The sequence below is a fragment of the Anser brachyrhynchus genome (genome assembly GCF_964034855.1).
Source record: "Anser brachyrhynchus genome assembly, chromosome: 4".
NCBI classification, from domain to species: Eukaryota; Metazoa; Chordata; class Aves; order Anseriformes; family Anatidae; genus Anser; species Anser brachyrhynchus.
Genome location: NC_137698.1, coordinates 13,630,252 through 13,654,726, shown reverse-complemented (window position 1 = coordinate 13,654,726; position 24,475 = coordinate 13,630,252). Strand labels below are relative to the sequence as shown.

At 41.9% G+C, this 24,475-nt stretch overlaps 1 protein-coding gene and 1 long non-coding RNA gene across 7 annotated transcripts in view; one reads left to right on the top strand and one right to left on the bottom strand.

Moving 5' to 3' along the window:
* LOC308195067 (uncharacterized protein) overlaps positions 1–24,475 on the top strand; it is a 1,623,621-nt gene that overhangs the window by 385,899 nt on the left and 1,213,247 nt on the right. The window lies entirely within an intron of this gene.
* LOC308195073 lies at positions 1,233–10,295 on the bottom strand. 6 transcript variants are annotated; one of them, XR_013951214.1, is made up of 8 exons: positions 10,143–10,295; positions 9,932–10,009; positions 9,759–9,834; positions 6,588–6,713; positions 5,166–5,435; positions 3,912–4,065; positions 2,004–2,167; positions 1,233–1,781 (listed from the first exon to the last, which is right to left on the bottom strand). It is a non-coding gene; the product is annotated as an uncharacterized lncRNA (long non-coding RNA). The 6 variants fall into 6 exon arrangements; XR_013951216.1 differs by having other exon boundaries at positions 1,246–1,781; positions 5,305–5,435; positions 6,588–7,970; XR_013951218.1 differs by having other exon boundaries at positions 1,247–1,781; positions 6,588–7,970.

Sequence of the window (24,475 nt, the reverse complement as noted above, 5' to 3'; positions counted from 1 at the left end):
TCTAAGAAACCGAAGCAAATTGTTTTCAGTGGATCTATCTACGTGTGTGAAGATAGGCATGAGCAGAGCTGCTCATAAAATCAGCACCCTGAAGAGATGAGATCATTTCACACGTGCTGTTTGTTTCCCGTTATACTGGGGAATTTACAGTGGCTGCTGGCCACTATAAATACTGGACTGGTATGAAGTATTTCTCATATATTTTACCGCAATGTTCACTGCTGTGTTTTTGTCCTAAGAGTCATTTGATTTGTTGTAATTGATTTGGGTGGGTTTTCTTTCCTAATTAACTGTTGTTATGATGGAATGATGCAATCCTTTTCACAAACCAGAGCTTAGAAATGAAATTTGGAATAGGGTAATAGCAGGAGAATGGAGGAGAGCCTTACCTACCAGGAAGGCCTACTGATGGACTGTGAATCCAATTAGTTGTGGCATTTTTTGGTGCTGCTCTCATTAGTGGTGTGAGTGGACATGCTCAGTTTTTCTGTGCTTGTGGTCAGCAGCCTGCAAAATGCATTTCTTTTTAAGACTTATTAAAAACGACATACATCAGGAAGAGCTCCTGAGCTAATGTTGTGGCAGAACTTGCCTTTTGCTGGTGGTTGCACACATCTGCCCATCACTAGCCCTACTAGCAGAAGAGTGAGGCCATGGAACTTGGCACACCTGCTGCCATCTCTGCAGAAGACTTCATCTGCACAAGGGCACACACACAACGGAAGGAGAGATCAGGCAAGGCTTGTAGAGAGAAAGAACACCCCAGTTGCACTGCCAACCAGTCTTGATTTACTTTTGGATGCTTAAGTCCAGGATCAAATGCTGAAAGGCAGGCTAGAAGTGAAAGCATATCTCACCATTTATCCTTCTGTCAGGCCAATGCATTTACCTTTGTTTAACTGGAATGCATGCTGTTTCTGCTTGCTTATTTTCAACAGAGGGTTGAGAGTACTAAAAATGTCTACATTCAAATCTTTTTCAGTTGTTAACCATGATTTTGGGAGGGGACTGAAACCAGGACTTGCAGGATTTTTTTGAGAAAACATTTGCCTTGCCTTGCCTCGCCTTGCCTTTCACCGGGCCTGTTCAGCCTGGAGAAGAGGAGGCTGAGGGGGGACCTCATCGCACTCTACAACTTCGTCGCGAGGGGGAGTGGAGATGCAGGTGACCTATTCTCTATAATCACCAGTGACAGGACCTGCGGGAACGGTGTTAAGCTGAAGCAGGGGAAGTTTAGGCTGGACATCAGGAAGAGGTTCTTCACCGAGAGGGTGGTCGCACACTGGAACAGGCTCCCCAGTAAAGTAGTCACTGTACCAAGTCTGTCTGAATTTAAGAAGCAATTGGACTGTGCACTTAAGTCACGTAGTCTAAAATTTTGGGTAGACCTGTGCGGTGTCAGGAGTTGGACTTGATGATCCTTATGGGTCCCTTCCAACTTGGGATATTCTATGATTCTATGATTCTTTCCCTTCCCTTCCCTTCCCAGAGATGCCAGGCAGTGAAAACTAGGGTTTGGTTTGGTTTTGTTTTAAATCAAACCATAAATTATGCGTATTTGACAATTTATTATTAAAAATTTTTTGACACTCCGGGGTTCAGATGCTGCAGGGTGTCATTCTCTTCTGCAGAAAAGGCTCTCGACTTGGTTTTATGATGCACCAAGGTCAGGACTCACATGATGTCATTGCCCTCCCAGGAGTCATTAAGGGTAGCCTGAATGGATCAAGCCAGGGTACTTTGGGCACCTGCTTTGTCTGTCTAGGTCAGGATTGCAACTTCTACAAGGCAAAATAGAAGCATTTCTGAATTAAAGTCTTTCTGGATATAAACCACAAAAAAAATAAATCCATTTTGCACTAGAATATTCTAATACTGAAATTTCCACAGGGGAGAAAATCTCTGCCAAAAACAAAAAACAAACAAACAAAAAAACCAACCCACCCCCCCCCACTCAAAAAAAAAAAGAAAAAAAAACATTTCTGGGCACAACAATCCCTTACCTAGAATGAAAGATATTACAGAAAGTCTTTTCCATTTAGTTTCAAGCAGACAAGCAAAGATAAGACAATGGCAAGCTTTCCTCAAGTCACAGCCTCTATGTCATTATCCATTTTTTCCTTTTATGGAGATGTCCATGCTGGGAAAAAAATATGGCTGGCTTTATCTGAAACAAAAATGAAGTTACAAGGAAGAAGTAACATTAACAAACTGTTCAAACAGTGTTTAGTAAGGAGCATAAATGATGCTTTCCTATTGGCAAAATATCTCTTCTGATCCTGGGTTTCAAGAAATGCTGGGTTTGTGGATGATGCACATAGAAAACAAATGCAGATACGCTTATTCTTTTTTTTTGGCCCTGAAAAATGTTGTTTAATTAAATAACCAGAAACAATTTTATTCAGCAAGAGTTGATCCTCCCTCTGCTTTGCTCTTTCTTGTTTCCTTTTGCTTCTCCAGTCCCTTAATAACAGATGGGCACAATGGTGTTAAAAATATTCCCGGCATTCCCAATGGCAATACTGAGGAGACCTATATGCTGCTATTAACATTAATTGGCAACATTGCCCTTGATGGACAAGCTATTATCTTCCTAAGCTTTAGTTGTCCCATTCTGAATACTTATCTTTATCCAACTGGTAAAGTCAAGGTCCCACTCTATTGTTTTCTCCCACAGAGGGTGATTTATTTGATAATACGGTTTCAAACACAATTTCTTCCTAAATTGTCCTATCCATTCCATTATTTCTTTTCTATTATCTCCAAACTCCAAAAGACTAGGTAAAAAAATTAGGTGCCAAATTCACTGGAAGTTTAGAAACTCAGACTGACATCTCTAAATCCCTTTGATGAGATTCTGTGATGTCCTTCTGTCTTTCCAATTAACTTGGAGTGGTGCAGTTGTGATAAAAAGATCTGGTCAGTATTTGTCTTCCAGACATTGTGTAAATAAAAGTATCTGTATTTCATCTACACTTAGTCATTGTCACAGTTGCAATGCACATTTTTTATTTGATAAAGGTCATGCTTACTTCCTTTCCATGCCAGAGACACATTCTGCATGTGCAGAGAGTGTCATGATTAAATAAAATTTAAAATAGACTGGAACAGGTACTAGTCAAAATGCTCTTGGGGAAAGCGGTGATGTTTATATTATCAGGACAGCCAAATCTTTAATGCTGTGATACTGTCATAGCAGTTCACAGCTAAGCCACTTTATAAATGTTAAATTCTAAGGAAATGGAAATTTGTGTTGTACTAGTTTCAGAACGTTACTTCCACATGTCACTTAGATCCTGAAAGTGCAGTCGCTGTAAAGCAAAGAACTTTTCCAATATAAAGAGGTAGGTGTCGGGATTTTCCTTCTATGTTTGTATGAAAAGCTCAATTTTTGCTGCTCTGTTTTTTTTCTTTTTCTTTTTTTTTTTTTTTCCTGGAAGTCATGTAAAAGTCTTTCTTCTCAGCATGGTCTTCTGATCACAGGAAGATATCTGGGGCCCAGTTCTGCCAGTGCATAGACAAAAACCAGCAAAAAAAACCATTTCCCTATTGCCTAAGGAACAGCTATTTGAGGCCAACACTGTCTGTTGACCAAAACTCATCATCTGACAACAAGACCAAAAGGCAAATTGATTTTGTCTGGCTGGCAGGCAGGCTGGAGCGCAGATTCTGCAGCTCTGCCTCCTTGGCCCCATTCACTAGACTTTGCTCAAGACAGACAATTACAGAACAGGCACAGAAGCTGGCAAATTGACATGATTTTTTTTTTTCACTAACACAACCCCTGGGTGTAGCTAGTTTGCTCATTTTCCATATACCCACTCTAAAGCACTGAGTCTATTTAGCTAGGTAGGACAGGGTGAACTCTGTTTCTTTGTTACTGCCTTGAAAGCTCTGTAATAATGCCTTACCATTTCTTCTTCCGCCAGGTGAGAGCCCTTCTCGGCTTTCAGGCAACATCTTGCAGACAGCCAAGAAGAGACCCGTGTGTTCAGCGTCTTGTAATAACTTGAATTCTTTGCTTTACTTCAAACTCGTGGCTTTCTCAAGAGCAGGGTCATTGTACTGAAACAGAAGAGAGCAAAGCTCCAAGCTATCAAGCAGAGTACAAGCAGATTAGGAAGAAATGAAATTCATCAATACAGTGCCCTCGTGGTCAAAAGTTCACTAAGAGAGAAGGGAGCTGTACGATGCCCCCATCTCCTTTTAATTGGCTTGGAGCTGTTTCCTACCATGCTCAAGCAGATGTGGTGTCAATAGAAGTCATGCAAAAGCAGAAACTTTTAATTATTTTAAAATAGCCTGCGTCATCCTGGGGAGCTGTACTTAGGACTTGACAGGGAGAGAGAGAGGAAAAAAAAAGAGAATGAGCTAATATTTGCTAGACTAAATCTCTGAATTTGCTTCCAAAATATTTGTGCCCACTGTTTATTAATGTAAGAGTTAAGTTGTTCAGCAGCACATAAGGAAAAATAAAATGCTGTAAGCATTTTTGCAAACACGAGTATTTGTGGCAGAAGCATTGTGCGATTACATGGGATTTATTTAAATCCTTCTCTTAACTCAAAAAATTGCATCTGTCTGGCAAGGGAAGAAACAGGTCATCATGCAACCTACTGCAAAGCACAAAACAACTAGCTGTATATTGGGTATTTGAAACTTTGGCTATAGGGCAGAAGTTAGAGTGAAATACCTTTGCCACAGTGTAGGCAAACCCATATTTGATATATGGCCGCCATGGGACAAGATCACAAGCTCACGATAATGTTTAGCAAGAATGAAACTTAGCTACAGCAGGCTCACCTGAAGATAAGCATCTCACCTTAGCACAATGAGCAACAAATGCATAACCAAATGTTATGAAAAGCAGAAAACTTCCTGTCTACCATCATGGCAAAAGTGTTTTCTAACACTGATTTGGCATTTCTCACAAATATTTTATTGACCCATCTTTCTTAGCACTGTGAAATTAAGCCACAACTGAAACCCTCTGGTCAAACCTAGCTCCAGGTCCTACATTATCCAAGTACCTCCAACCAATATGAGTTTTTAAAAGTGCTTACTGTTCATTCATTTCCCACTAGGTGTTACGAGGCACTTTGCCACTGAGTCCAAAAAGAGATTAATGAGGCTACTACAGCAAGCTTTGAAATACCCCAACCTACCTTTGTGTTCTGCCTTATGAAGCAAAAGAAAGATCAGAGGAAATATTTGTTGCTGATCAAATATTGATTTATTACAATAAAAATTCTGGCCAGTTATGATTATCTGCCAGCCGTATTTTTGCAGGGCTGCTCTTGGTACCTATGCCTCCTGGGACTTAGTTTAGCACATCAAAGTGTCTGTCAGCACCAGTAGTTCTTTGTAGCACTAACAGGATCAGTTCAACAGTAACTCCCCTTGAGGACAAATGTGTAGAGCTGCTGAAAAGCATCCTAGAAAACAAAACAAACAAACAAACAAAATCTTACCAAAAAAAGAAGAAAAAAAAAGACGAGTTTGTGCAGGATGGGGCAATAACAAAGCAGAGGAAAAAAAAAAGTAAGCACTTGCAGTGAAGTCTCTAGATTTTTTTCTTATGACAAATACCCTCTTTTCAAATTTCAGAAGTGACCTGTAATGTTGTAATGTTTTACTTTTTGGCAACACCAAGTAGCCACAGCTAAGTCTGATTTCTGCAAATGCCCCCACACGGACTCCTTCAGGCAACACGGGCAGTCCTTCTGCAGTCTGTGGACAGTCTTGTCTATCCAAACAGCGTAGTTGGTGCTCTCCCCTCCCTATGGGCTCTCCAGCTTGGCACCATACAGAGTCACCAGCTGTCCTGGGACACCCAGATGTGTCTGGAGGTACATCCAGTAATGCCCAAGCCCAGGCTTCCAGGTAACACAAGTACACTTTCAAACGTGACTTTTATGACATGTTTGAAACCATGCACCCCTCACCTAATGTATCAGGTGTAGGATGCACTTAAATGCCTGCAGAATTAGGGCGCTGCTCGATACAAAACATACTAATAACCATCCTGAAAGCTTAACTGCTTCATGCTATAAATAACTGATTGCCTTTCTCCCCTGTGACTGTTTGTGTATTTCTTTAAGATTCTCAGTTTAAAATAAACACAGACAAAAGCAATACATTAGAAGGTGCCAAACTGTACATAATGGAAAGGCATGTGGAAGAGCGCACGCTATTTCTGAAAGGCTGACAGACTCAGGCAATGTTTTTCTTAGTTTAATAATAAATAATCATAACATTCAAAGCACACGTATTGCATTAACAAGCACAGGATGACACGGAAAAATGCTCAGGTTTTTGGCTGGTGGAACTTACTTGCACAAACTGTTTGCCAGAAGTGACAGTTCGAAGGAAGATGGGAATACATCTCCTTGGATCATAGGGGCCTTTCATCTAATTCCTAATTACTGTAGGTGCCCCTCATTTGTCTGTTGTTTTGTGTTGACCTATTTTAGTCAATATGACTTCTGGTGTTTTGCAGCAAGGATCATTGTATGGGAGTCACAGTGAAAAAAGGTCAGGGACTACAGCTAAGCGAGAACTTTCTAACCCAGAGGGGAGCCCAGTACCTTGACCAAGGTGGAGCTGAGGCTGGGAGTCTGAGCAACAAGGATGGCCCAAAGGTAGTCCAATGGTCAGGGACATTCAAAGTCCATCAGGCAAGGAACAAGGCAAACACACACACAGAAGCGAGTCTAGATGAAAAGAAATCACAGAGAATACACTACAACTGAGTCCAAAATAGCAGACAGGTAACTCAGTCATGAGAGGCAACAAGACTTCAGCAGTAGAAAGCAAGAATAAAGAGGGATCTATAAGAAACGCAGCCACAACCAATTAGCAGGCTGAGCAGCAGAGAGATTACTCTTGGGTTCCTGAGAGGATAAATTGCTTGAGATTTCCAACTGATTATGAAGACCCCATTCTAGGCTCCCAGTTGCCTTGTTTTCTTAAGTGTTGGATGTTGGTAGATTGGGACATAAGTGGATGGATGTCTTCTGGTCACTTTGGACAGAACATTTGTTACCCATGACAGCAAAGGAATGGACACAGCAGGGCCAGACTGTGTTGCTCTGGTTGGCTTTTGATCCACAGGATTACATTGCTGTTCCTCTCCATTTTAACCAAAAGAAGACACATCACAATGCACTCTTATTATGGCCTCACATCTTCCCACAACCTTCCTCATCTGGAAGAGCTTGACAGAATCCAGCAGCTGCTGCTCCCAGCTCACCTTCATTCCCTTCTCCTGTTGGCTTTTCTTCCAGCTCTCAAAATCAGAGAGGCTATTTGCTTCACTCCACACAATGTGGCTTTGCATTTTGTTGGGCTGCAAACCATGCTGGCATTCATGTTGACTTTGTTTTATTCAGCTGTTTCCCAGCCACACATGTACAAAAGCTGTTTTTATCTTTCACCTCTCATTCAGATGTCATATACACCTCGACTTTTCTGAGCTGTGCTTGCTTTATGACCCGCTCACTCAAAGTTGGCAGGTGTCTGCTGCATTCGTGTTGGGAATTTGTCTCTTATCTTCATCAAAACTGTCCTGGAGATTTTGGTCTAGATGACACCTTTCATATGTTTTTAAGATATCATCTGGGTTTAGCCAGGAAACCTGGACTGATATGACAGCCCACCCTACACAAAGGTAGAGCCAAACAGTACAAGTGCATGGGATACCTGTGGATGCGTCTCATCCCCATGAAGGCAAAAGGAAGATTTTCTCCAGAGTACCATCCTCCATTCACGGTTTGGATTTCTCAGTGAGCTTGAGTAACTAACAGGTAATGGTAGTACTTAACTCAAACAGCAGAGCCTGTCAGGTGCAGAGGGGAAAGCTTTGTAGAGGGAGCAAGGAAGGAGCAAAATTCTGTCTCCAGAAATAAATGCTGAGTGATGTCATACTCTGCCAGCGTGGCGGCCGCAGCTGGAAAGCGTCCTGTTGCTTTCTAAATGTGAAAGTCATTGTATAGTTATATTTCATAATCATGTACACCTTACATTTTTAACGTTGCCGGGAAGACTGTTTAAATATCTTAGCACAAAGGGAGTGTTTGCAATAATCCTGTCTCCTGAAGAGACACAGCCCATAGAGCTCAGGATGGTCTCTGCTGCCAACTCTCCTTTTAGCAAATGAATTCCCATCTGCAGGGGGGTGGGGGCTGTGCTGGAGAAATTTCAGAGAGAGATAATAAGACATTTCTCCACCAGAATTATGGCTAAATAAAATTTGGCATAAATTCAGCCTTGTCTAGCCTAACAAATACCTGCTCCTCAGTTTTGTTAACTGGTTTGTCATAGTTACACATACAGGCACACCTGTACACACACATGGTGCTTTATTTATTTATTTTTTGACATTTTAAATTACTAAGAACAGAAATAGTACATTAATGCCCAGCCTGTGCAATCAGTACCCTTCCCACTAATGTTTTCCTCCTTGATTACTGATTACTCCTTACTGATTTCATACTGTTAGTACTCAGTTGTACCTTTCATCTATTTATGAAAAAGTATACATGCACAATTGTACACTAGTTTTAGACAACATTTTGAATGTAAAGCTGATCAGACAATAAGCCTGTTTCTATTTCATGGTAGCTATGGAAGTTTTGAACTGTAGCATGGAGCATAACCAAACCTCACCAGATGCTTTTTGCAAAAACTGAATCTCATGTCTTTTTCTCTCCCCTGCTGCCCATAGATCGAAAGTTAAAAGTTTTCCTGCATGTAGCCTTAGGGCTACTCCATTTATATAAGCTCTTTCTAGTCCTTAGTCTGAATTAAGGCATGATTTTTCACCCTGGATGTCTGGAGCTGAGAGTGCAAAGGTCTGAACCTTTTTTTCACATCCAAAGCTAGTGTGCTAAACCCCAAGAGTTTAAGAAAACAGAAAGATGTGGAAACATCACTAAAAGGAATGCATAGCCCAGAAGTGTTATGGTGTGACGTGACATCATATACTGGCTGAGACTAGCTTAAACAGCAATGTTCTTACTGGTTCCTGTACAGTTTAGCTGAAGGCACCTCCTGTAAGCATCAAGAATGGTTATTGAATTGCAGACCATATTTTGTCTAGGGATCTACTAATGAAATGAAATCATTTCTAGGACAGATTGCAGGCGCCAGCTTTTCAGCTGCTGTAAATCAGCATAGCTCCATACGTTTATACCAGTTGAGTGTCCAACACGTGTCCACCCCTATGCCTAGTTCATTAAGCTGGAGGAGGAAAGGCGTTTTGAGGATGGGGTGTACACCCTGTATTAAGTGTCAGTACCCCACATATGCTTACTTGTGTCCCTTGCATAGTCATTTGGTGGCAGACCTGTAGAGTGTATTCAGGACTGGACCCAACATTGCGAAATTTGCCTGGCCTCTGGTTCAGCATTTCAGTTGAAAGCAACCAGACTCCAAAAGCTACCAAAACTTGTTGGAGGAAAAGACTCCACATACTGCCTTAAAATAATTTATACAGGAGGAAAAATACAGCTTGGGGCTTTCAAAATGTGTTCACTTTGTACAGACGGGAGTCCTTAGCATGCTGGAACAGAACAGAGCTTGGAGGAACATGGTTTTACAATGTCAGAGTAAATTAGAAAAATAGATAAAATCCCCTCACAGTTCACAGTTAAAGAATAATCATACAGCATCTGCCTTCATGTCTGAGGCTGCATTACAATGAAGGACACATTCAGTCTCGCAAACACACATTGCCAGCATGGCTTATCATCTCCTACCTCTCAAGCTGATCCTTCTGCCTCAGTTAAGTAGTTTTCCATTGACTTTTTCTGTTCCTCTTCAATGCAGCATGAGCTTTTGATGACATTGGCAGTTATGAAACTTCTAAAACTCAGATCTTGTTTAATATGAGGACAATCTGATTTTATGGTATCTTTTCTTTTGTACTTACCCTGAAATGGTTCAGCCTTTTTGAAAGGACTCAGACCCCTGAAACAGAGATGGATTTCTCTAGAGTTCAGCTCTGCTCCTGTAAAAGTCAAGAAGAATGGGCAGGGGGGGAAGAGAAATGCATTACTGAACACATACCACTTCTGATATTCAGCCCCTCATTTACTTACATAGAGATGAGGGGTATTGCTAAAATCTCTTTAAAAACTCACTGATTCAAAAGTTTATACTTTCATATCAATTTCATGGTCCCTTCTGTCTTTGAAGAAGGAATAACCTTTCCTCCATAACTTAACCCTCATTTATTTATCTTTGCCTTTTACCACCCTCACAACCCTGCCCCCTTATATCTAGCTAGTAGCCAGTTTCTTTTAAATATCACCTGTTATGAGGAAGGTTGTTAACCTGTTACAGATCTCAGCTGGATCGTTACATACCCCCATCTGCTCTTGGTAATATTGCAACTCTGGAATTGTTAGTAAGTCATTACAAACTTCCTTTCCCAGATACTTGCATCTTTCATGGTTCTGTTACAGTGCTGCCTTGAAGCTTTTGGGCACTCCTGATTTATACAGGCGTGTCGGGCCACAAAAAAAAAGGCAGTTTCCATAAGGATGTCCTGCAGCTCCTTAATGTGACCTGCACAGTGCAGAGGATAATGTCTCCCCAGCATCTGTGTAAAGCTGATTTTGTCAAAGAGAGAAGATGTGACTCCTCTGTGGTCATGCATACGCATATATATATAGATATATGTATATATCTATCAAGAACCACCTCACTCCTTCTCTTAATGTTCATGATGGCACCAAAAGAAAAATACTCAGGGATTCTGCAAGGCTGCACCTCCTCGTCCCACTGCTCACAAGTGCAGAGGCTTACGCTCTTGCAGAACAGAGGTGACATTGACAGAGAAGGATAGCTGGTGCTCAGGGAGGGCAAGCACAGCTCAGTGCTTGCATGCCACACTATGCTGCTTTGAAGGGCTGCAGCGTTAAAACCCTTAGGTCAAAGCATTTGCTGCAATCTGAAATGCTTTCCCCCATGCTGCTTTAGGGTCACCATCAGCAGATGGCAGGAATCACAGCTCCTTTAAGCCCAGCAATGATTCCTTCCTGTGCTCTGGCTAGCTTTGCTAGTAAGCCTCTGTGCTGGATCTTGATGCAAATCTGTGGTTTAAAGCCACTCGCTGCCTCTTTACTAACTGTCAGCACTTGGTAATTGTCTTAAATTTTGCTTTACGTCACCATCAATGCAGAATGCTATGGCAAACAAATACAGTGGAGGAGAGCATGGTAAATAAATCTTCAAAGACCTGTTTGTATTAACTGTCACAAAAATATCTGAAGTGTTGACAAGCAGAAATCAGAAGACTGATTCAGACATGTGGGGCAACCATTAAGAACATGCTTAAATGGATATATAGGTTTAAATGCCCTCCTGAACCTGGGACTAAATATTTGCAGATTGAATCTGCGCTGATTAGCACCAATAGCCATGTTAAATTTCCACTGAGCTCATAATATGCTCCTCCTTAATAGAGTGGCAAGGGAGTAGTGTACCCTTACTTCTTATTCAAACAATTATGAAATTATTTTGATTCCAGAACTAATTAACTGGACTGTATCTTAATCATTCGTACTAGTATCATACAGACTGTAAGCAAGCTATCATATGATTCCCTACCAGCCTGATATATTTCAATTTAAATGTAACTTAATAATTGCAGCACCAATTAGTTAAAATGTAAGTAGGAAAAAACATTGGATGGAGACATCTTAATTTAAATATAATCCATTAAGTAAAAACTGCTATTCTAATTAGTGATAATGTAGCACAATTAGGAAATAAAATTTGATTGGTACATTGGAATTTAAACTTAATTAGTAACTGCTATTCTAATTAGTAAATGCAATACGTTTGGTGCAGGGTTTTGTCAGGAAGAAGTGCACACACAGTAGAGATGACAGCGGGGAAAGAGGCATGAGGAGATTTGAGGTAGGTAGTGCAGTGTAGAGGAGTTCAACCAAAGTCAAGCTCAACATCCTGTCTGAACCAGCACTGACCTTGCAGCAGGAGAGGTTTGATATCACTCGAAATCCTTGACGTGGAAGAGAATGTGCCATCACCTTCAGGTGGTCTGCTCCCATGGTTAAATACTTCCAGTGCCCTGATTGAGAGCTTCACTTTGACTTTTACAGTTTTGTTTCCAGATATGGATCAGCAGGGCAAATTTTGATAAACTAGGGAAAATAACTGTGGAAGTCAGTTGTATCAGAGAACTCAAGGTTTTGAATTAGGAAGTGTCTAGGACAGCTTTATATCAAAGGCACTAAAACTAAGACAGATCTGCACTCTTAAGAAGGGGAGAAAATTGGAGAAAGGAGCTTGAGACCTAGCTCGATCAATAGCCTTCTCGGGAAAGATATTACAAATTTTTGTTTTAAAATGAGAGGGGAGGAACAATAACAAAAAAAAGGCATTGGGTGTTTTTTTTTTCTTTCTTTTTTTTTTTTCACAGAATAACCACAATAATTACAGCATCTATTTCCTGGAAAACAGTTCATTTAAACTTCTTGCTTGGGATGCATATTTAGCACTGTTTTCCATTGTATTACTTTGCATTTATTGACACTGAATTCTGTTTTATCAAGCAGCCACTTCCTGTCTTCAACTCTTCAATGGAAATTTTAGTTTTGTTTTTCTGGGATAGCATATTACTGCTGGGGAATTCTGCTGCTTCCCAATCACCTTTATTCCAGTTGCCTCTGACTTTGCAGAACATACCAAGTCCTGGTACTGATCACTAAAGGATGTCCCTTTTTTCTTCCCTTCATTGCTTACCTTTTAACAGAGAGAAAACATTGTATAGGAACAAATCCATTACAAATAATTAATATATAGGAATGCTATATATACATCAATGAACATTTTCACGTATTCCATGGCTTTGGTGGAAGAGTCTTTGTCAAATGACTTTCAATATCCAATGTTTTATATTGATTGGATTCTCCTTATTAATATATCTGTTGCTACAGAGAGCTTTAATAGATTTGCATGGTAATAACTTCCCCTTATAAAAAGTACATATACTTTTTTTTTCCCACTGTATCATATTTGTCCAAATGTCTACTCATTCCATTCTTAATTACAGTTTACACCAGATGCTCCCAGACTTCACTTCGAAAACATATGTTACATTTTCCATTCTCCTGGTACAATGGGCTATTTAAGGAGCACATGAAAGACACAGCTGGTAGGTCAGCACTTTCATACTTGAGTTCCTTTACACCCCTTGTGAGAATTAGTTAGTACTCACAATTGGTTACTGTTCATCTTGTTAATTTATTTGGAAACCTTTTGTATCAGTAATTTAATTTCTGATTGCTTGTCACAAAAGCATCCCAGAAAGATGTTGCAATGTGGGAAAACTCCCTCGGTTCCAAAAATAATTAATTTTTTATGACTTTTTATACATAGTCTGAACTTTCTGATTGTCCCCTATTGTGACTCAATCATTTATTACCCTTATAGACTAGATGGCAATATCCTTATTTCTGATGTGTTTGGGAAGTAGAAAGTATTCTCTTGTATTTAGCAAGAAACATCTTCTTGGCTCTTATTAGAGTTCAGCATTTAGCTTTCCAGAATTTGAGATTTCTTTGGTTTTGGGTTGTGGTTTTCTTTGTTTGTTTGTTTGTTTGTGTGTGTGTTGAAACAGAATTTCTATGTTTCCTTAGTGTCTTCTTTTAGCACCCTGTTTAACAATAATACCTTTATTTATTTATTTGTTTATTTTTATTTTATTTTTTACGGTGGATAACACATTTACTCTGAACTTCTACTCTGCCATACATAAATGTATAGATTACAGAATAAATGAATGCTGGTTAAATCCAATAATTTGACCCTTTCAACTGCTCCTTTCATGTATTTATTCCTGCTTGGTTTAGCTACATGACTAGAGAGTAAGCTTTCTCCTTCTTATTCATTCTTTTTTAAATTTCCCGTTGTGAAGTTAAAAATCTGGAAACACATTTTCTGTTTCTGGATGTAAAGGTGGAAGCAAAACACTAGTATGCATCCCCTGTGAGCAGCATGTAGTTTCCACTGCCTTCATGAACAGGTTACAAAAATATCAATTAGAAGCTTTATCGGGATAACTGGGTTGGCTTTGAGGCAAGTGTGGGGACTAGTTAACCATAAATAGTTGCTTGCAATGTAGGTCTTTCTGCCACTTTACAAAATATATGAGGGTTATAAACACCATATAGAAAAAAAAAATATTTGTTTTTTAAGCTGAGGGCTAGAACTGGTACAAGAATAAATGTATTTAGCAAAGTCATGAATAAATTAAGGCTGCCAATTAGAAGGCAGTTCATTCCTATCAATGACAGACTTCCAGACAGAATAGTAGTTTAGGAAAACGCTAGTTTCAATATGGGGATTCCTTAATCTATGGGAAAGATCATGGGATTTGCTTTCTATTGTGGAAGAACTCAACTTGCTAACTGAAAAAGATCCAGGTCTTCAGGATGTTTTTTTTTTTTTTTTTTTTTTTTTTTTTGTGTGTGTGTATGTGTGTGTGCGCGCCCTTTTCTGTTGGATTAGAGAATCCTACCCTATGAAAAAACTTCTGTGCTTGAAAAGTGATTCAGGATGTGATTCCCTCCAAGATCACCCAGCAAGGAGCTGAAATTCCTCCTCTAACATTTGTCCAATGCCCCTCCTGCACAGATTGGTTGTCTGCTTTTCCAGTACATATTTTAAATAGGAGAATACATGAGCCTTTCAGTCCCAAGGAAAGATGCCAACCCAGCCAGCAAAATCTGCTTGTATTTTGGCCCTGCAGTGTCATATAGCTGTACTGTCAGAGGTGTTCTGTTAAACCAAACACTCTACCGATTTGAGTGCACAGAGATTATAGTCCATAGTAAGTATGTAAAGATACTTGTCTGGTATTAGGGACTCCTTGAGGCAGAGGAGATATAATCACACCAAACCAACCTTGATGGGTTTTTCCCTTCCGTGAACTTGTCTAATCTCTTTGAAGCCAGGTATGTTTCTAGGCTAGCCCGTGGTACTGAAAAAAAAAAAAAAGGAAAAAAAAAGGCTGCTTTTGTTTGTACTGGATCTGTCACTTGGCAATTTAATGTTCCTAGCTCCTGAATTATAAATACAATTGACTTTCACCTCTCTACCACACTTTCTATGGGTTTCCCTTGTATATACCCCAGGAACTTCTTTTCCAAACCAAAGAACATTAGGCCGTTTAGTCACCCCTTATATAAAGCCATTTCATATTTCTGATAATCCTTATTGCCTTGTTTTGGACTTTGCCCAGCTCTGCTAGATCATTTTTGAGCTAGACAAACTGGAATTGCACACAGCGCTCAAGATGTAAAAACACCACACATTTAAACAGCAGCCTGAGGGTATTTTCTGTTCTCTTTCCCTAATAATTTTTAGCATAACTGCTAATGAGGACTGAGCAGATGTTGGAACTCCAAGACCTCTTTCCTTACTGGTAGCAGTCACTTCAGAGCCCATAACTATATGTGGGAAGGTTTGAAGATTTTTTACCCCATGCAGGGCTGTTGTTTCTAATGAGTTTTTTACATCCTGAAGAAAAAAAGGCTTTGAGTCACCCCAACTGGCAAAATGTCATCTCCAGCATATAATTCTCTAACTGATATGTACCAGAAACCACTCACAAACAGTTACATCCAGCCAGTGTTCCAGACGCCTTGTAAACCTGGATTCTGGATATTTCTCTCTTGCAATGCTCTCTCCGCTAAAGAAACTCACGTAAGCATCTGCTTAATACCACTGCTGTTAGCTAAATATTTAAGCACATGGTTACCATTACACTCCTAGCAAATCTTCTCATCTCCAGCAACATTTCAGCATTTGCTTGAATTTAAGTGTAAACTTACGCACTTTCTAAGTGGAGTTGCCTTCCTGAAAAAAGATCTTACTGAATGAATTAACTAAACAAACCCACACTTCCTAAATCCTAGGTTTTCTCCTACTGGGAATGCATGGAGTGTGCATAGCTTAAGAAATGAACCCCGTGCTGAAATCACCCATCAGAATTATTTTACACCAGAAAGTGCAAATGTGTGCCTTCTTAAGAAATGAGAGCTGCATCCAAGACAAACTTTGCTAAAAAAGGAGCTGCAGACTGAGGGGAGATCTTGAAACAACCACAGCAGGCTACCAGGTGCACACATAGAATAGAATCACAGAATGGTTCACGTTGGAAGGGACCTTGAAGATCATCTAGTTCCAACCCCCCTGCCACGGGCAGAGACACCTCCCCCCAGACCAGATTGCTCAAAGCCCCATCCAGCCTGGCCTTGGGCACCTCCAGGGATGGGGCATCCACAGCTTCTCTGGGCAGCCTGTGCCGGTGGCTCACCACTCTCATAGGAAAGAATTTCTTCCTAATGTCTCATCTAAACCTACCCTTTTTCAGTTTAAAGCTATTACTCCTTTTGTCCTATCACTGCACCCCCTGACAAAGAGTCCCTCCCAGCTTTCCTGTAGGCCTCCTTTAGGTACTGGTAGGCCGCAATAAGGTCTTCCCAGAGCCTTCTTTTCTCCAGGCTGAACAACCCCAACTCCCTCAGCCTGTCTTCATAGGAGAGGTGCTCTAGACCCTTGATCATCTTTGTGGCCCTACTCTGAATTTGTTCTAATAGGTTCATGTCTTTCTTATGCTGGAGGCCCCAGAGCTGGACACAGAACTACAGGTGAGGCCTCATGAGAGCAGACTAGAGGGAGAGAATCACCTCCCTCAGTCTGCTGGTCACACTTCTTTTGGTGCAGCCCAGGATATGGTTGGCTTTCAGGACTGCAAGCCCACAATGATGGCTCGTGTCAAGTTTCTCATCAACCGACACCGCCAGGTCCTTCTCCTCAGAGCTGCTCTCAGTCCATTCTCGGCCCAGCCTGTATTTGTGCTTGGGATTGCCCCGGCCCAGATGCAGGACCTTGTACTTGGCATTGTTGAACTTCATGAGGTTCTCACAGGCCCACCTCTCAAGCTTGTCCCAGTCCCTCTAGATGGATCCTTTCCTCCAGTGTGTCAATCGCACCACACAGCTTGGTGCCACTGGCAAACTGTCTGAGGGTGCACTCAGTCCCACTGTCTATGTCATCAACAAATATGTTAAACAACATGGGTCCCAGTATTGACCCCTGAGGAACACCAATCTCCACTGGGACATGGAGCCATTGACTGCAACTCTTTGAGTGTGACCATCCAGCCAATTCCTTATCCACCGAGTGGTCCATTCACCAAATCCATGTCTCTCCAGTTTAGAGACAAGAATATCATGTGGGACAGCGTCAGATGCTTAGCACAAGTCCAGGTAGATGATGTCAGTTGCTCTTCCCCTATCCACCAGTGCTGTAACCCCATCATAGAAGGTGTCACCAGATGTGTCAGGCACAATCTGCCCCTAGTGAAGCCTTGTTAGCCATCACCAATCACCTCCTTGCACATCACATCACCATTGCCAAATCTGAATCAAGATAAAACATCAACCTCTCTCTTTAAAAGCTTCTCTGACCTTGGTTTAATGCCACAGGAGCCCCTTGAGGTGTATGCACATCAGATTAATCGCACTCGTGGTTTTAAAAAAGTAATTATTGAGCTTTAGATTTCCTCTGATAAGTCAGTATTCGAATCAGATCACTGCCCTGATGTTCTGCCTGCTTTTTGTTTGGGAAGCAAGAGCCATTTAATCTGACCTTTTGTGTTTTACTGTGAAAGTATTTCTTCTTGGTCTTCTTTCGCTGCCCAGGACATGGAAAGCCACACTGCACAGAGGTGCGGAGCTGGGAAAAGTCTTTCCCACAGGAGCTCCAAGCACGGCAGTGGGTGTGGAAAGCACAAAAACCTCTCCAAGGAGAGAGATGTTGCTGTGACTGCCAGCTTGCATTAAGCTACACAAGCATATATTGACCTGCCTTACCAGTTCAGCACACTGCCTTCACAACCAAAGCTTCAAAAACCTCCCCCAGCTTTTTAGAGCAAGCTCTACCATTTTACTGCATGTTTTTACAGCCTCTAGCACAACAGCATGGTCCATGACCTGAACTCTTTGGCTAAAATGTGATCCCAAGACCTGATCGGTAATCAAGAGGTCCCTGTCAAGCTGGTAAATGTTTTTCTGCAAACTGCCATGGAAAGTAAAGTAAATGGAGATAAGGGACTTGCTCTGAGTCACATCATGAAATAGTGTTTGAGGGAAGAACATTACCTGCCTGTTCTGTACAAATTGCATTTCTCCTCCATCTGCATGAACTGAAATTACAGTTTGGCTCATACAATGGACCTGAAATAAGCACAGCATTCACATTGAAGGACTTGTACCATTAGGCCTTAGTGGATAAGTAGTGTTTGTTCCCAGAAAATGATGGTCATGTCCTCTAAATGCCCTTTTGCAGTGATGTATTTTGATTAAGGATCCTGAAGAGCCCCTGATAAAGAGCCAGCGTGCCCTCACACCAAGCACTAAGCACTGCAAGAACATCTCAGCTAATTTCAGCTGTCAAAAGATTAACGGCCTCATCACAGCAGTCACCTGGGTACACTGCACTCAAGGGAGGTTTGCCGCTCTGGCAGGCTTCGCTGTCCCCCAGAGATACCTGCCTCTCTGCAGGACAGGGTGATTCATGTTATCCTCAAATAGGCACGTAAACTAGGGATTTGCATCACATTTTGGTAATACTTCTCTCTCCTCCTCAGCCCCTGATGACTCTCAAGGGAGCCCAGATACCCAGGACTGACCCCAGGGCCAGGTAGTTAAAATAATTTAAGATAAAACCCTTGCAATGAGCTTTTTCTGGCCCCAAGCAGCCAGCCACCTAAATCGGGTAGATCTTCAGCAGAAAGCTCTACGGCTGTCAAGCCTGCTCCTCTGTGCAAGACAAATGCCATCCTCACTTACAGACATGGATTGCAAGTAATTGCATTTCAGACAAGATTTTCTATCCTTGTCTCCGCCGAGCCACGTGGGGATGTTCTCTTTTCAACATACGACTGAGCATGGCTTTGGCATGTTCTGTGCAGAGTATATTTGACATTTTAATTGATGGCATTTGTTAATTAAGAAGGATAAATGATGACAGGGAGAGGGGAGGAGATCTTATAAAGAATGAATAATAACCTCATTCAAAAGCAGGTAATGAGGTACCAAGCTAAAAATATGTAATAGCTTGCAGAACTGTCTAAATGTTTTTCAGAAATCCAGCGCTGCCTGTCTCTTCTTTTCCTTATCACAGAAATGTCAGGGAGCCAAATTCATCAACGACTCCTGACACAGGCTCTTTGCTCAAGGATTTGCTCTCAGGAAAGGCATACGGACCTTAGTTTTGCCAGCAGTGGCCACGGTGTAGATCGCCGTTTGCCCTTACCTTTCTCCCTGCTGGCTATCACCACAGTGTCCACCATGCAGAGGATGGGGCCACCATGCTGGGGCTGGATGGGGAAGCACCAAGCAGCGTCAAGGAGGAAGGAAATGGAGTCAGTGGCATGGTACTGAACACTGATTCCCTTTCAGAGGCACTGGCTGTGTTTGGGGATTGTTTTCCCTGAATACTGTCTGTGTGCTGTGCAAAGCCCCTTAACAGAGATGAACAGAGCAGTGTCTGTTAGCCAAGATGTTTGCTCTACTGAAAAGCAGATCCAGAAATGCCTTGGGTCTTGCTCCTGTTCATGCAGACACATGGTCAAGAGAAATTGGAGGAAAGGCCAGGCAGAGGCTGGAGAGGAGAGAAGGGCAATTGGTGCCACCTGACATGGGGAGAAAGGATGTCACATCCAAATTGCCCATAAACTCCTCAAATATGGTGTTTAGCACAAAGCAGGGCTCTTATCACCATCAAGAGGCAGACTGTCTTTCCTCTCTAGCTTCAACTACCCTTTCCCACCCAGCTCGACATGGCACTTCTGCCTCTCCTTCTTCCCTTCACAGGGCCAGGCTTGGCTCAGAGATGCTCCCTACTGCCCTGAGCATGGCCCAGGCTCACCTCTGTCTTTCTGATCTTGCCCTCTCTCCTCTCTGCTCTTTGCACTCATCTGGAGAAGCACTGGTACCTATTTCCATCTCCGTATGAGGCATAGTACAGTAAATTCTTGCATCTGATATGGGCTAGAAAGGCTGCACACGTGGAAGCTCTTTACCATGGTCTATAATGAACATACAATGTATGCTTCCTAGGACAAAGGGTGAGACAGTTTACAGGAGGTCTCCACATCAAGGAGCACAGCAGTGAAGTTGTGTTGTTGGAGGAACCAGCAATGCACCAAAAGATCCCACGCCTCCGTTCTGGCTTTTCTTGGGAGTCTGGGTTACTGTCAGCAAGCCTCCCACTTTCACCAGGCCTCTGTTCCCTCCAGTACAAGGGGGAAAAGCAAGGATGAGCATAACCCTATCCAGGGCTGGGAGATGATCCCAGTACTAGGGCAGTGGCAGGGGTTTCCACATGCAGATATACTGCAAAACTGCCAGAAAAGTTCATCTGAACTTAAAAAAAAAAAAAAAAAAAGAAAAGTTTGCGGAGGTGATTAAACCCAGCTCCAGATTGGTGCAGGCTGATTGTTTGTAATTTTTATTTTTTTTTCAGTATTTGTTTTAGGTTGTTTACTCAAAGTATTCATTTGTTTACCTTGTTGTTTTTCCACTCCCTGCATCTGTTCATTTGTTTAAGTATGAGTCTCCTCATTTTCCACTTCTGTTTCCTCTCATTACAGTGGAGCATCTGCTTAGCACTTAAAAAATCAATCAAAAATAATCTTATACCGTGGAGCAGAAAGTTTTCATGAAGTACAATTGAAGAATGATTATTATCTGCATAATCCCCTTTATTATTACTGTTTGTTTAGACTCCAGCTTGACAAAAACTCTGGAAAACCTTGGCAAACCTTTTTTGGGGAAAAAAATGTGTGGGGAGAGGATGCTCTAATAGAATACCAGTGAGAAAAAAAATCAAAGAAATGAGACCATTGCCTTTCCCTTCCTTCCATAAATCTTTTCAACATCCAGCTTGAGAGAGGAATAATCTACAGAAGTCTAGGATGTTCCCTGCTAGCTGGAAATCCCAAGTCAGGACAAGGCTAGCTGTGACCTGCCTGAGGAACCTCAAATGGAAAGCTCAGATGGGTACATTAGTGCAGGGCTCCTGGGAAACACAATATGACCATTGCCTCCAACAGCTCCCCTTCCTTGCTGTGCCCTCCTCTCCTTCCCCCCATCCTTGACCAGCAGTTGCTGTGGACACTCACAGTCCTCGTCCCCTTCCCTGCTGTCTGGAGGGGAGCCAGGAGAGCATTCCTTCATTCTTCTGCCTCCTTTCTGGTGCAGAGCCAAAGCTCTCACTGTGTACTTGCACTGAAGAATCTCACCTGACCTGGTGAGGATTAGAGGGAATTGTTTTGTTGATTAAAAGGAAGGCATGGGGTCTGGGATAAAAAGATATTGGGAGCGCAAAACGCGACATGACACCAAGAGTCTTCTTGCTGACTTCTGGCTGCTATGTTGGGAGTTTGGCATGGGTGATTAAACAGCTAGATGAACCTCTTTCAGGGAGGGCTTGTGCTTTTCCAGCAGGCTCCCAGCCTATCTCCAGGTCCTGCTTACATCTAGGAGCTCATCCTGCTGCCAGCACTCAATCCCCGTGATTCATGATTGCACACGCCACATCCCTAGCTCAGTCCAACCTTCCAGATTGTTTATTTCATTCCGCATCCACTGCTTTCAAAGAATTGTGAGCAGTGACTCATTAGAGATTTCCCCAAGCAGGAGTGCAATGGGTTAGTTGTAGTAATTCTAAAGTAATAAAAACATAATTCTCTATTTTCTCCCTAGGATGTGATCACAGACTGCACTAATATCTTACTTCCTAATGTTGTAGACAGGTCTTCTTCACCAATCACTTGGACATTTCTGGGTCTCAGTGCCCTGTTTTTGAACTTGGATGGCACTGGGGAGCCCAAATATTCAGAGGAGAGCAAGTATCACCCTCAGGGCTGCTTTCCTCCAGCACGTGTCAAAATGGGAAATGCAAGGAAGACCTTTAGAGCTGTGTTCAGCCATGGATTGGCCTCCCCTCTGCCACAGGCAGACAAGCTTGCTGTGTCCATGAGGGTGAAGCTTCATGGTGCCCATGTGGGGATGTGCCACCAGCTCACATTGCCACCAGTATCCACTAAAAAGCTGTAAGGAGGTTTAGAAGAATTTGCTCTGAATCTACAATTGCCTGAAGCACCTGTGCCACCTGGTATGAGTCTGGAATAGTGCGTCTGCCCTAAGCATGTTGAGAGAGGTAGGATGAACCTACTCCCTGTGAATAAAGAGAAACTGTAGCAGATCTGTACTCATTCTGGGCTGTTTACTCAGACACTTCTTTCACCTCTCACCAGACACAAGATAGGGAAAGAGCTTCTACAACACAAGATAATGCTTACTATATAAAAGTACTGTTCCTCTAATTAGCAGAGATATTCAAGGTAGTGAGTAGAGGAGAGCTTTTTTCTGCCTTATTCTACTGTAAAGATATGCTATCATTGAGAACATCGCTTAATTAAATATTAGAAATGAGGACACTTTGAAATTAAATAATTCTTTTCTTTAACATTTCTTTCTAATGTTCAAATATTGGTCAGAGAAAAAGATAGCCCTGCCACAGTCATCTGGTACTAACTGGTTTTTTATTTAGTTCAGTATTAAAGCACAAATTTTGAGGAAAAAAATTAATTCATTGCTCTCCAGTGTGGACAGCTCACAACGAGTAATTGTGCAGAAAGAAAGAAAACAACCCGAAGTCTTTGTAAAGCCCAACATCTGATCTCAGTATCATCCATCATCCTTTACAAAACTCTAGCTGACGCAGGACATACATCTTTCCTATGATAAAAAGACATACATCTTTCCTATGCTTTCCTAGCATTAAAAAGCAAACTGAAGGTAGGATTTTCAAAAGTACTTACTTCCTTCTGTTCTCTCTAAATTCTCATTGAAGCCACTGCTAAAATGCGTACTCCCTTCCCAGAGATCAGGACAAGCCAAGCACATTCAAGCACCCCACATATATAAAAATCAATAAATGCTTGTTTGTATCATCTTGATTGTGTTGGGTTCATGGTATAGAGACCCAAAGGTCATTTGGACCAACCCAATCCACTGAGGTTACTCCTCCCTTCAAGTTGTCTCTTTAGCCCATGAAAAAGCTTTTCCCATGGTCCTGGTTGCTCAGGAAGCAGAGGAGACCCTGCAGGTGCCTTTTTCTCCTTTTGGCTTTGTTCCAGTTCACAAAGGTATAGAGAAAAGCAGCTAGAATCCCCAAGGGCAGGAGAGAAGAGTGGTGGGACTGCTTTGGGGTGCAGTGCCAACTTCCACAACGGGGGCTTGGCAGCCCATGTGGCCATCCCTGTGCTTTCTTAGACAGCATGCACAAGCATGAGCCAAATTTTCTGAAAAGCAATACCAAGACTTGTGTCAACACCAGCAGGAGCTGGAGGAGGGCTTTATACATGCCTGGTGCATCAGGGAAACATGCAGTTGGGGATAAAGGACAAAGACTTGCTCAGGCCTGCCAGAAAGCTGAGAGTCTGGATGCAGAGAGCAACTGCTGTCCCTGTCCTCCCCTTGTGATGGTCTTGCATGGATCTGGCATGGGGTTGCTGGTCCCCATCCCAGCTCCTGCATCAGCAATATTATGTGAGCGAGGATGATCACAGGGAAATTGCATGTGTGAGACTTCGCTGGAGAAAACCTTTACAGCAGACACTGTACAGGTGTGCTTTTAGGAGAAAGGGATGGGTTTGGCCATGTAAAAAAGCAGATTAGTAAAGACAAGGCAGGTCCTAATTTCTGCTCATCAGCCAATCATTTCCTCTAACAAGCTATATTAAAAGTTATAGACTATCCTGTTTTGCATGGCTGGTTTTCAAACATATCATGCTCTGGGGACAACACTCTTCATGGGAAGACAAAGGAAAGGGGAGAGGGGGGAGCAGAACACAAAAGGAAGCTACAAAATCTCTGGAGAATTAACACACAAGGAGGTGGCAGTCTCTTCATTAGTACTGAATAGGAGCAGTTTCAAAACACGTGAAACACTTGCAGATCCTTTTGTTACACCATCTGTTTTGTCCGGCTATATTCTCATACTAATCATCTTTACTCCTTGTGAGTAAATCCCTTAGGAAAAAGCTACAGAGCATGTTTAAATTTATTAAAACTATCACAGTTTATTAAGAGTCCATACCCAGTATCTTCTCCCTTATGCACCTGCTGGTGCAGAGAGAAAAATGGTGGTGATTGCAAAAAGGTTTCTCTCATCTCTATACCTCCCACTGTTATGGGAGGTATAGGCAGTCACAAGCATTGGATTTGCTGTTATGTCTTGTGCACATCCACTGCAACGTGTAAAATACTGCACCAACATGCCACGTCTTTCCAAAGACCTTTTGTCAGAAGATTAAGAAAAGGTGCAGATACAGTTAACAGCCAGTCTAAGGAGAACAAGGATGTAA